A 13,403-nucleotide genomic window follows, 5' to 3' on the forward strand; every position below is an offset into this window, starting at 1 on the left:
TTTTTAAGAAAGCGACAAATCGCTCGCGCTGAAGGTAGTGTAGAACCAATCTGGATCAAGCCAGGATTCTTCTCAGTACTCACGCTAACAAGCATGATTCCATTCGTTAAAGGCTTAGCACGCCTCTCTTTCTCTCAAATGATCAAATTTTTGCAAAACCCGAGGAATTACTTCATCTTCGTTTTCACCGCAGCGTTCAAAAAGTTTTATTTTTTAAAAAAAAAAAAAAAAAAAAAAAACTTAGGTCAATGCAATGATTTTGGGGTGCAGAAGAGTAGGCGAAAAGTACCGCTGTTTCATTCAAACTTTCTGGCATAATTGGCACACGGCCGAGGCAAACACAAGAGCGTGAAAAACCACTGCTGTTTCATTCAGAATCTGTTGGCACAACTGGCTCCCTGACAGAAACAGACTCAAAACAAAACAAAAAGACAAACACAAAACAAAATGGTGATGCCCGAGGCAACACCCCCTGGAATCACCTGACTCCTATACAACAGGACTGACTCGATACAACAAGACAGACCCAAAACAAAAAGAGACTGACTCAAAACAAAACAACAAGACTGACCCAATACTCAAGTCAGAAACTGGCATTCGCAAATGCTCAGAATAGCGCATGTCCCTCCCACATCTGGAGTAAATCGAGTGCCACCCGCAGCTGGTTCATCCCTCGATCATATCACATTATCCCCCCACAAATTCAATGATCAAGTGCCGATAGGCTTTGCAGGACTTGGTGCGGGGATGACCCCGTTGTCAAACAAATCTTGTACATCATGGCGCAGACGAAAGCAACTGTCGGTGTCATGACCAGCTCGCTGATGGAAGGCACAGTAGTCGGCTGAGTTGTGCGAGAGAGGGAGGTTCTTTGGTAATGGCTGCGGCTCAAGGGGCTTCAAATGCCCTTTCTTGATCAAAACCTCTAGAGCCTTTGGCAAAGGCATATAGAGGGCATGGAAGACCCTCCGACCTCGGGGTTAGTACTTCAAGGTTTGTGGATTTTTGCTGGACGCACCAGCAGGGGGATTAGCAGGTGCTGGCCTGGTTTGCTGATCTTTTCCGAGTGCAGGATTATAGCCGAAAGGAACGTTTCTGATACAACGACCCTTCTCCTGGCTTGCCCCTTGATTCAAACTGCCCCCAACTTGAGTGGCAAAAATGTCGTCCACAGTTTTTGCAACGACCGCGAACACTTGCTCTTTGTTCAGTCCCTCGGCTTTCAAAGCCTCAACAGCCAACAGAAGATATTCATGAGGATCCATGTCCACCTCTACCTCGTTCTTTCCACTCGCCTCCACTTTACCAAGGGATTGGCATTCCTCAAATATAGCTCGTTCCGAAATTGGGAAGCCTTTTGGCATGAACTCCCTGGCATGTGATGTGGTTGATGACGGAGCCGATGTCCCGGAGACCAAACCTATCACAGTTCTCTGAAGATCTTCGATCATTCTCTTCAGCTCAGAAGTCGTGGGCTCATGGGTTTGAGATGATTGGGGTCCAAATGCATCCATCGTGCTTAAGTCCGTGCTTTCCGGGATAAACATCTCGGGTTTGAGTATATGGGTCGGGGTGTATATACCGGGGTTGTAGGTGGGTGGCAGTGTTTGGCTGAGGTTGAGATGTGGAGGAGGCACTTGGTCCTTGGGGTTTTGAGGTGGAACTATTGTCCGGTTGTCAATGAGATTCTGGATCTCATGACGAAGGCGGTAGCAACCATCGGTGCCATGGCCGCGCTGTTGATGATATACACAGTATTTGCTGGGGTTATGTCTGGCAGGGAGTGGATTTGGCGAAGGTTGAGGATTAAGGGGTTTGAGGTGCCCTCTTTCCATCAGAACTTTGAATGCCCTGGTTAGGCTCATATGGAGGGGGGTGAAAAATCTACCCTGGGCTCGGGCTGAGCTGGCTATTTGTAGGCTGGCCTTGGCAAAAGGGTCGGCTATGGCGACTGTGTTGACTTCAGCAGGTTTGGAAATAGTGCTACCACCAGCATTGGTACTCTCGACTGGGAGCCTTACGGCAACCTCGGTGGACCAATCCTCAATGTCGTGAATGGAGTTGAGGCCCTGTGCCCTCTTGAATTGCTTCTCAAGGTTCACAATTTTCACTGCAGCCGGATTGAATTCATTAACATCAGAAAAAGGAAGCCTCTCAGTAGGCTGCACCGGGGTTGTGGAAACTCGAGCTTAAGTCAACCTTTCTCGGGGATCTGGACCCTGCAAATCTTCAGCTGGTAGAAGTGGGTCAAAGTTCAACTGGGGTCCCGAAGCTGGATACGAAATAGATACCCCAGATGGGCGTTGCGTTTCAGCACTGGTCTTGTCCTGCATTGCAGTTCCCTGATTTAACGCTGCTATCATGGCCACAAATTCTTCCGAAACCTGTGCCATCACGGGTCTGCTGATGATGTGACTGGTGACTGTCGGATCAGATGAACAAAATGAACCCTATCTGGCCCTCTGTCTTACCTCAGCGAAGGAACACTGATTTGCCTTTGAACTGAATTTCCGACCTGACAAAGTCTATCAACACGGATCCAATGTACCCGGGGGATATCGGAGCCTTCTGAAGCTATAGTTTCAGGATTACCCTAGAAAAAGAGAAAACGTGCATCTCAGCCTGATTTCACCTGAACAGATATGAGCATAGTTGAATGAGTGTGCTCTCTATTGAATTCTGCCCAAAATTCTGCCGGTGAATTGATACCCTCAGGCAAAACTGATTCCCAGATACTGATTGATGCCCGCAGGCTTGATGCCCAAACTCATACACTGATACATGCATTCCTGTAGAGACGCACTCTAAAGCACATAACAGATGAGTGAGAGCCAAAACACCCCTATGTTGGGGTAGGGTTTCCCTGTCCTATTTTGTCAGGAGCTAGGGTTTCATTACGTACGCAGCGGTTTCAAACAACCTATAAACGGGTAAGCAACCTGTCCTAGTTTGGAATGGTCACTATGGATCCGAATATGCACTAGGTCGAATGGTCACAAAGGGTACCTCGGTAAAACCGGGGTTTGTGTTCCCATACTGGCAGAGCCCACAACCGGTCAGCCTTATGGTCATGCCTTGACAAGACAAGCCTCCGGCAAACCGTTCAGGAATAGCAGATGGCAAACACGGTGTCCTAGGCGCACCAATGAAAATGCAATGCAAAGAATCACACAAGTGTAATCAAAAACAGATATCACGAGCTCGAGTCAAGTTCTCTAAATCCCCAACAGAGTCGCCAGAAACTGTAACAAGCCCGCGGGGGACCTCGCTACAGCTCGGACTCGACTTTGTAGTCACGGTTCTAAGTCTGAACCAAAGAGTCCAAATCCGGCAAATCGCTTTGAGAAAACAGATTTTTGAAAGAAGTGCCAAACATGGACTGCTTTGCCAGATACAGAGTCGCCACCTAAATATTTTATTTTGGGAAATTTAGGAAACCCTGACTCGGTGCCAAAAGGCCACGTGTCCGTCATCACCAAAGTTGCCTCGGCTCGGGAACTTGGGTACGATTGGGGAAGGTCACTTCGTGAGCACCCCCGCTCGCCCGATCAAAGATCGGCCTCTACTAACCGTGATATCAAGTTTTGAAAACATTGTGTGTCTTTATTCCGGTTATTAGCCTAGGTCACTATGTGATGCACACATCATATAAGTATAGACCAGGTTGCCTGAATTGGAACAAAACATTTCATGTTTGTTTATTTGAAAGTGGTTTGATGGTGCTACCCGCAAGTAGGTTAAGACGTGGATTTGCCACCCTCGGGTGGGCTTAGAAAACATGATTTTGCCACTATCTAGTGGGCTTAAAACACACATTTGATGAATTATTCCAATTCAAATAACCCAACCTTCACCCACAGGCATTCAGGCAGTTATATCATATAAGCACATAGCCTCATGGTAAGCATGCTATTCATGGCAGTCACTCACACGCATGCAAGGATGCTAAAGCATAAAACTTACCGGGTACTCCAAGCCAAAGAGAGACTACATTAGAAATCATGCATGATCCTAAGTATACAGAAATGCCTAATGCAACACATGCAAAAATGCAAATATAGCAGGCTCGGCTATTCTAAACATGGCATATGAAATGCTACAACTAATCATGTATTCAATTTGGAATTGAAAGTACAATGCAGTTAGTATGATGCGCCGAGCCCGGTGCATGCAATACAGATGAATGAATGCAAACATGCTATCATATTGTATGCTAATTGAAATATGCCCTAATCTAACCATCATAGGCAGGTAAATAAAAGGGAGAAAGACGTGGGGTTGGGAGACATACAACACACACACGCACACTTTATTACAGTTGTGCCCTCGCGCAGAGGGTCCGAATAAATATGCAGTCCCAAATGAAAGAATAGTACAGTCCAAATATTACAGTCCGAATATGTACAAATTCCTACTTAATTAACAAATTAACTAAGAAAATAAATAAAACTGGCATGCAAGCCAGGGACTGCCTTGCTTCTGATGAAAGATGTATGTCTGGGCTGCCTTGCGCGGAAATCCACTAGGATGCCCCGATTAGCCTCTGTTTGCACCTGTTCTTGAAATGCGCGCCAAGCCTCGGAAGACCGCTGATTCTTGATTTGCTGCAACAGAGAGCAGGAAAGGGGCATAGCAATGTATTTCACAAATATATGCATGCCTCGATCCTCGTGCCGCCAATCACGCATACCGAGGCATGATGGCCGAGGAGTCGAATTGCACAACTCAATATAGAATGAATGCACGTATAAACACAACAAGAACCTAACTCCATCATGGATGATCCGGAGTGTCGGTGACTAGGGAATTGAGACATGTTCCGTCACTCGGAGTACGAAACGCACCTCGTTTCCCGTGCCCGGGCTAACTCCTATCCCGAACACGATGCAATATGCATGATATGCATGAATGCAACTAAGATACAGCCTAGCATGCACAATGCTATGAAAATAAGATGCCTTGAAATGCGTGCACACAGGCACGCAAATCGAGAAAATGACATACGCAATGCAAATGACATGGAAATAAGATATGGGCTTACACTAACATGAGAGAGCCTCAGCCACACTTACATAAGAGGTCGATGGGGGCCAAATAAGGGATATAACTACAAGTGGCACATGGAGGCATCAAATGGTGAGGGGCCCTTCAACAATGTTGAAGAAGGGCCCAAAATAAGCACATTCACAGATTACATCATGCTCAAAAACTGATTAATCATGGGCCAAAAATAGCATGCAAGATTATGACATATAAGAGGATCAATGAAGCAAGTGCATCATGGAGGACTCAAACAGGGTTGAGTCCTTAATGAAAAGTGAAAATGAGCTCAAAAGAGGGCCACTTTCAGTTAGGGCCGGAGCTTGAAACAAAAAGCATATAGGGCTTATAAATGGATCAAGAAAAAGGGTCAAAAGAGGAGAAATGCCACTCACCCTTGAAGACTAAAGCTTTTGTTGCTTCTTGGACCAATTTGCAGCTCCTTTAGCCTTTGAGAAGCCCTCCTTGTTGCTGGAAATGAAGTGGTGATGGTAGAGCTTGGTGGTGATGAAGAAAACAAGGTGTAGGACTTAAGGTTTTTTAGGGAAATGAGAAGGATGGAGGGAGATATGGATCTTGAGGCTTGAAAAACAAATTTTCTAACCCTTGAATGTGATAAAGCTTGCTTGTTATAAGGGCCAAAAAGGGGGTGTAAAGGTGGGGGAAAAGGAGAGCAACTTTCCCCCACAAAATATCCCCCGGATAAAGATCTTTTCTGGGGGATAAAGCTCCACAGCTGTAAAGTGCACAGTGCAAGGAGCTCGGCCGGCCTGTTACTTTTGCTGCAGGTGGCCGGCCGGCCACACCCCCTAGCCGGCCGGCTAGGGGTCAAAAGGGTCAATCAAATTTAGTGGCCGGCCACCAACTGATGGTGTCCTCCTATGTGTGTACAACACAACCCTGTGGTTAAAAGTCCAAGAAAGTGGGTCCAAGGGGTTCAACATTAGCTCGGAAAGAGGGGTTCAAAAGGGTCAGGTGGAATTACTGGCCGGCCACCAACTTTTAGGGTCCTCCCATGTGTGTACATCACAAATATGTGGTTCAAAGTTCAAGAAAATGGGCCCAAGGGGTTCAACATTAGCCCGGAAGGAGGGGGTCAAAAGGGTCAAGTTGAATTAATGGCCGGCCATGAACTTTTAGGGTCCTCTCATGTGTGTACATCACAAGTATGTGGTTCAAAGTTCAAGAAAATGGGCCCAAGGGGTTCAACATTAGCCCGGAAGTGTGAAAAACGGGCGCCGGAGGGCGTCGGAGGATGTATAACTGGTTGCTGCAACAATTGCTGGCCTCCCACCCTTCAGTGACCTCTCTAGTGATAAAACAGAGGTACCTGCCAAAAATGAACGAAAACCGTTGCAAAACGAATGCTCAGGGACCAAAACGCGTAGTTCGAGGTCCCGAAAATGGGCTGTTAAGCACCGAAAGTGGCGTTCGGCCACGAAGTGGGTTTCTCAGACCCCAGTGTCCCTCAAAAGGGATTAAATAAGATGTATGCCAAAAATTAGAACAAACGGAGGTGGTTAGGCGGTCCCGAACCGAGGCACACGGCCAACGGTCCCGAAAAACCAGAAACCGGACTCCGAAATGGGCAAAATGGCCTACGGCCACAAAATGCAGCCCACGGCCACTGAGAGATGGTCTACCGGACCTCTCCTTCCCCTCAGGAAAAGAAACAGAGAAAACCGAGTCTGGTTCGCAAACCGAGACAAGGCACAGAAGAGGGTTCGGAAGTCCGGAGGCAGGGCTCACGGCCGCAACTCTGAAACTTCTGAACGAGCACATTATGTAACATCACCAAGCGCTCAATCAGTGACATCTAAGTCTTAAGGTCAGTCAAAAATGGGGTGTCTACAGTTGCCCCTCTTTGACAGAACTCGAAAGTCATAAGTGACGGGAGTGAATGTCAAAGCCCAGAGACGACCCATTTTTGACAAAGCCGAAGACTTAGACAAACAGGCAAGATAAACAAAGATGTGCCCGCAGGCAGGGGCAAAATACAAATGATATGCAAGCAGATTTTGAAGATTGGACTTATACGCTACGCGAGGCCGGTTTTGAAAGTTGGACTTATACGCTACGCGAAGCCGGTTTTGAAAGTTAGACTTATACGCTACGCGAAGCCGGTTTTGAAAGTTGGACTTATACGCTACGCGAAGCCGGTTTGAAGAGTGGACTTATACGCTACGCGAAGCCGGTTTTGAAAGTTGGACTTATACGCTACGCGAAGCCGGTTTGAAGAGTGGACTTATACGCTACGCGAAGCCGATTTGAAGAGTGGACTTATACGCTACGCGAAACCGGTTTTGAAAGTTGGACTTATACGCTACGCGAAGCCGGTTTGAAGAGTGGACTTATACGCTACGCGAAGCCGGCTGAAAGTTGGACTTATACGCTACGCAAAGCCGATTTTGAAAGTTGGACTTATACGCTACGCGAAGCCGGTTTGAAGAGTGGACTTATACGCTACGCGAAGCCGATTTTGAAAGTTGGACTTATACGCTACGCGAAGCCGGTTTTGAAAGTTGGACTTATACGCTACGCGAAGCCAAGTTGAAGAGTGGACTTATACGCTACGCGAAGCCGATTTGAAGAGTGGACTTATACGCTACGCGAAGCCGGTTTTGAAAGTTGGACTTATACGCTACGCGAAGCCGATTTTGACGAGTTGGACTTATACGCTACGCGAAGCCGGTTTGAAGAGTGGACTTATACGCTACGCGAAGCCAGGTTGAAAGTTGGACTTATACGCTACGCGAAGCCGATTTTGACGAGTGGACTTATACGCTACGCGAAGCCAAGTTGAAGAGTGGACTTATACGCTACGCGAAGCCGATTTAAAGAGTGGACTTATACGCTACGCGAAGCCGGTTTTGAAAGTTGGACTTATACGCTACGCGAAGCCGATTTTGACGAGTGGACTTATACGCTACGCGAAGCCAAGTTGAAGAGTGGACTTATACGCTACGCGAAGCCGAGCATCACTCATGATTATGCAAAGAGAGCCGTAATGAAGCAATTATGCGAAATAGATGCAACATTTTAAGCGAATGCTAGGCAAGCAAGTAAACTCGAGCCAAACTACACCTCGTGCAGAAAGGATGTAAGAAAATTATGGAATTCTCACCGCGAATACAGTGTGCATGTGTGATAGATACACAGAGCGAACATGTGATTGATACACAAAAAGGTGAGCACAAAGTGTGATAGATGCACTAAGTGAACAAAGTATGATAGATATACTAAATGAATGAAGTGTGATTGATACACTAAATAAATTATCTTAAAACGGAACTTCTTTGAATGAACCGTACATACAATATCGTGCATGAATGGGAAAAAAACTTGATAGGTACAATGCAATACAATGCATGATGCTTAAGGAAAGCAATAAATGGACAAAACAGCACTTTAGAAAGCGCCTCAAGAGGTGAGTGGCGGTGAACCGCTCTGCTCCGATAGGGATTTTCCCTTGTGCTCTTTGAACACTTACCTTCAACCTACAGTACAAAGGCTCTGAAATACTGACAAGGGTTTTTCATGTAGAACACTTTGGATGTTGCCTTTCTTCCTGATCACATTCACAACTTTCCCTATTCTCCAACGGGGTGACAGACTAGGTTGGTTCAGTATCCAGAATTGAGGTGCATACATGCTATCTCAACCTATGGGGCTTCCATACAGATTTCAAGCCGAGGACACGCCTCTGGGTATTTAAACCAGACTTTAGTCTCGGAAATCCCGAACCTTTACGTTCTAGGCATCAGCCATTCGAACTCTAGTTTCCACCGTCGCAGTTGGTCTCCTAGGAACTCATTGCGAACACAGCCAAGATGCCTCTGGCAGGGAATGGTACTCAGGGAGAGCACTTGATCGCCATTCCGGCTTGAAGCAGACTTGATCTTGAGCTTGAGGTAGAGGTACACTCGTGCTTCGAAGCATTGGCAAAACCTGAAGAGGTACACACGGAATGTAGTCTTGGAACTTACTGAAGCTGAAACAAACTCAGATGCTCGACATTTCCTCTTTTGCTTTTGCTTTTGCTTTGTAGTCTGGAACCCATATAGCTTCAGATAGGTCTTGATTTTATTGTTCTGACATGACCTGGGTTGAACCCTGCGGTTTTATGAAAGAACGAATCTTGTTTTGCACAGATGTGGAGAATGGTATGGCACTCGGAGCACAAAACGATTTTGTTTTGGAATTGGTAAATGAGCTTTTGACCGGGTATCGAGCCTACGACTGAACACAGCAAAACGACTCAACAAGGAAATAAAAGGCACACAACCTAGACACATCGAGTAACACTCGAAACGACTCAAAAACAAGAATCGAGACACAAAACAAAAGACACGACACACAGACATACACCGGGAGCCTGTTTCACCGGGTAGTGTTCCCCACCCTTTCTCATTTGTGGTTCTCTCATCACTCGGCCCTCAAGCTCTGTTTTTCTGAAAAAGCCCTCTTCTCACTTTTTCTCTCATCGCACGTCTCTCTATTCTTCAATCTCTCATTTTTTTTTATCCCTCCCCCGGGTGGTTGATGGATGAACAGGAAGTTGCGGGCCCACACCCAACATAATCAGCTCGCGGCTATTTCCTTCGGTGACATCTGTCGATGCGCCGGATGAGGGAATGGTGCATCTCGATCCATTCCAATTCGTGCTTCGCACTCAGCTTGATACCTCGCTGCTTGGAGGATGAGAGAGCTTTCTGCCCTTTGTTGTGCCCTTTTCTGCCGAATATGGTGCCTTTTCCGACAAGTAGAGTGCCCTTTCTGGCAAGTATGTTGACAATGGGAAAGACAGGAAGCCTGACTCAACTGTGCCCCTAGTTCATCATTTTGACCATTTTTTTTGTTTTAGTTTTCTCCTAACAAATTTTGACCAAAATGAGAGTTAGACTAACGTGCTTGTTCAATTTTCTGATTTAAAATCATGCAAGTTAGGCCATGAGCACTGAAAATTTTCCCTCTTTTGGGTCCAAGAAATGGTCCAGTTTAAAAATGGAATACTTTTCGAGAAGATTACTGAACTTCCGTAAAAATTCTCAAAAACTATTTTTGCAAACGACCACTGCTCAACGAGTACGGAACCTACTCTCGAGATGCACAACCTCGGATCCGTAGCAATGGAAAATTACCCCTTGTCTGAAGGGCACTGCATGGCAACGAAAAGTTGCCCCTTGTTTGAACGGCGTCGCGGCGCATTGAATGGCAACGGAAAGTTGCCCCTTGTTTGGACGGCACCGCAGCGCTTTGAATGGCAACGGAAAGTTGCTCCTTGTGTGAATGGCACCGCGGCGCATTGAATGGCAACGGAAAGTTTCCCCTTGTGTGAATGGCACCGCAGCGCATTGAATGGCAACGGAAAGTTGCCCCTTGTTTGGATGGCACCACAGCGCATTGAATGGCAACGGAAAGTTGCCCCTTGTTTGGATGGCACCGCAGCGCATTGAATGGCAACGGAAAGTTGCCCCTTGTGTGGATGGCACCGCAGCGCATTGTAGGCAGTCCTTAGAACGACGAATACAACCAAATTCTCAGATACAGAGAAATCGAAGATGATCAAAACCATTACATGGGCACAGTCAATTTGAAGTATTTTACGACTGGACTTCAAAATGAAGTTGCCTACGTATCCCAAAGATGGGAATCAAGCCTCACGTAGTTCGGGGTTAAGGTACACTCGGGTATTAACCTCTCCTTTTTAGGCTCTAACTTTTGCCAAGGCGCCCGTTGCGGGTTTTCGACCTTGCGAGCTTTGTTCTTCTTTTCTTTTCAATTCTTTTCATTTCTTTTCTTTGCATTTTCTTTTCTGTTCTTTTCTTTGCATATTTCTTTTTTGTTCTTCTTTTTTATCTTTTTGCATTTTTGTATTTTTCTCTTGCTCTAACTTTTGCCTGGGTCGCCCTTCCGGGTTTTCGGCCCAGCGAGCCTCTCAAGGGTAAAAGTGTAACGTTGTCCATGCCAAATGGTTTTGAGATCCTGAAATTATCTGAATCCAGGAGAATGGCTGCTGTTCTAGCTTCGTAAGCTTCTCCTGATGAGATCTGATCTTTTTGATCTGACTTTCATGGCCTCTTGTTCGAGGGCTGCTTCAAATCTGGCCACACAGGCCTCACATCATAATTGACCGTTGAACCTTCTGAATTCAAGTTTCAAGGTTTGGAAGTGAAGGGGTTGAGTCTCGAGGCTGAGAGCGATCTTAGGCTGCACAATCTCAGGAGTGATTCCACACAGGTCTTCACAAGGCCGCGCAAAACATTTTGTTTTTGAAAATTTTTAAGAAAGCGACAAATCGCTCGCGCTGAAGGTAGTGTAGAACCAATCTGGATCAAGCCAGGATTCTTCTCAGTACTCACGCTAACAAGCATGATTCCATTCGTTAAAGGCTTAGCACGCCTCTCTTTCTCTCAAATGATCAAATTTTTGCAAAACCCGAGGAATTACTTCATCTTCGTTTTCACCGCAGCGTTCAAAAAGTTTTATTTTTTAAAAAAAAAAAAAAAAAAAAAACTTAGGTCAATGCAATGATTTTGGGGTGCAGAAGAGTAGGCGAAAAGTACCGCTGTTTCATTCAAACTTTCTGGCATAATTGGCACACGGCCGAGGCAAACACAAGAGCGTGAAAAACCACTGCTGTTTCATTCAGAATCTGTTGGCACAACTGGCTCCCTGACAGAAACAGACTCAAAACAAAACAAAAAGACAAACACAAAACAAAATGGTGATGCCCGAGGCAACACCCCCTGGAATCACCTGACTCCTATACAACAGGACTGACTCGATACAACAAGACAGACCCAAAACAAAAAGAGACTGACTCAAAACAAAACAACAAGACTGACCCAATACTCAAGTCAGAAACTGGCATTCGCAAATGCTCAGAATAGCGCATGTCCCTCCCACATCTGGAGTAAATCGAGTGCCACCCGCAGCTGGTTCATCCCTCGATCATATCACATTATCCCCCCACAAATTCAATGATCAAGTGCCGATAGGCTTTGCAGGACTTGGTGCGGGGATGACCCCGTTGTCAAACAAATCTTGTACATCATGGCGCAGACGAAAGCAACTGTCGGTGTCATGACCAGCTCGCTGATGGAAGGCACAGTAGTCGGCTGAGTTGTGCGAGAGAGGGAGGTTCTTTGGTAATGGCTGCGGCTCAAGGGGCTTCAAATGCCCTTTCTTGATCAAAACCTCTAGAGCCTTTGGCAAAGGCATATAGAGGGCATGGAAGACCCTCCGACCTCGGGGTTAGTACTTCAAGGTTTGTGGATTTTTGCTGGACGCACCAGCAGGGGGATTAGCAGGTGCTGGCCTGGTTTGCTGATCTTTTCCGAGTGCAGGATTATAGCCGAAAGGAACGTTTCTGATACAACGACCCTTCTCCTGGCTTGCCCCTTGATTCAAACTGCCCCCAACTTGAGTGGCAAAAATGTCGTCCACAGTTTTTGCAACGACCGCGAACACTTGCTCTTTGTTCAGTCCCTCGGCTTTCAAAGCCTCAACAGCCAACAGAAGATATTCATGAGGATCCATGTCCACCTCTACCTCGTTCTTTCCACTCGCCTCCACTTTACCAAGGGATTGGCATTCCTCAAATATAGCTCGTTCCGAAATTGGGAAGCCTTTTGGCATGAACTCCCTGGCATGTGATGTGGTTGATGACGGAGCCGATGTCCCGGAGACCAAACCTATCACAGTTCTCTGAAGATCTTCGATCATTCTCTTCAGCTCAGAAGTCGTGGGCTCATGGGTTTGAGATGATTGGGGTCCAAATGCATCCATCGTGCTTAAGTCCGTGCTTTCCGGGATAAACATCTCGGGTTTGAGTATATGGGTCGGGGTGTATATACCGGGGTTGTAGGTGGATGGCAGTGTTTGGCTGAGGTTGAGATGTGGAGGAGGCACTTGGTCCTTGGGGTTTTGAGGTGGAACTATTGTCCGGTTGTCAATGAGATTCTGGATCTCATGACGAAGGCGGTAGCAACCATCGGTGCCATGGCCGCGCTGTTGATGATATACACAGTATTTGCTGGGGTTATGTCTGGCAGGGAGTGGATTTGGCGAAGGTTGAGGATTAAGGGGTTTGAGGTGCCCTCTTTCCATCAGAACTTTGAATGCCCTGGTTAGGCTCATATGGAGGGGGGTGAAAAATCTACCCTGGGCTCGGGCTGAGCTGGCTATTTGTAGGCTGGCCTTGGCAAAAGGGTCGGCTATGGCGACTGTGTTGACTTCAGCAGGTTTGGAAATAGTGCTACCACCAGCATTGGTACTCTCGACTGGGAGCCTTACGGCAACCTCGGTGGACCAATCCTCAATGTCGTGAATGGAGTTGAGGCCCTGTGCCCTCTTGAATT

Source organism: Camellia sinensis, chromosome 2 (genome assembly GCF_055761805.1).
Source record: "Camellia sinensis isolate YWXY chromosome 2, ASM5576180v1, whole genome shotgun sequence".
Lineage (NCBI taxonomy): Eukaryota > Viridiplantae > Streptophyta > Magnoliopsida > Ericales > Theaceae > Camellia > Camellia sinensis.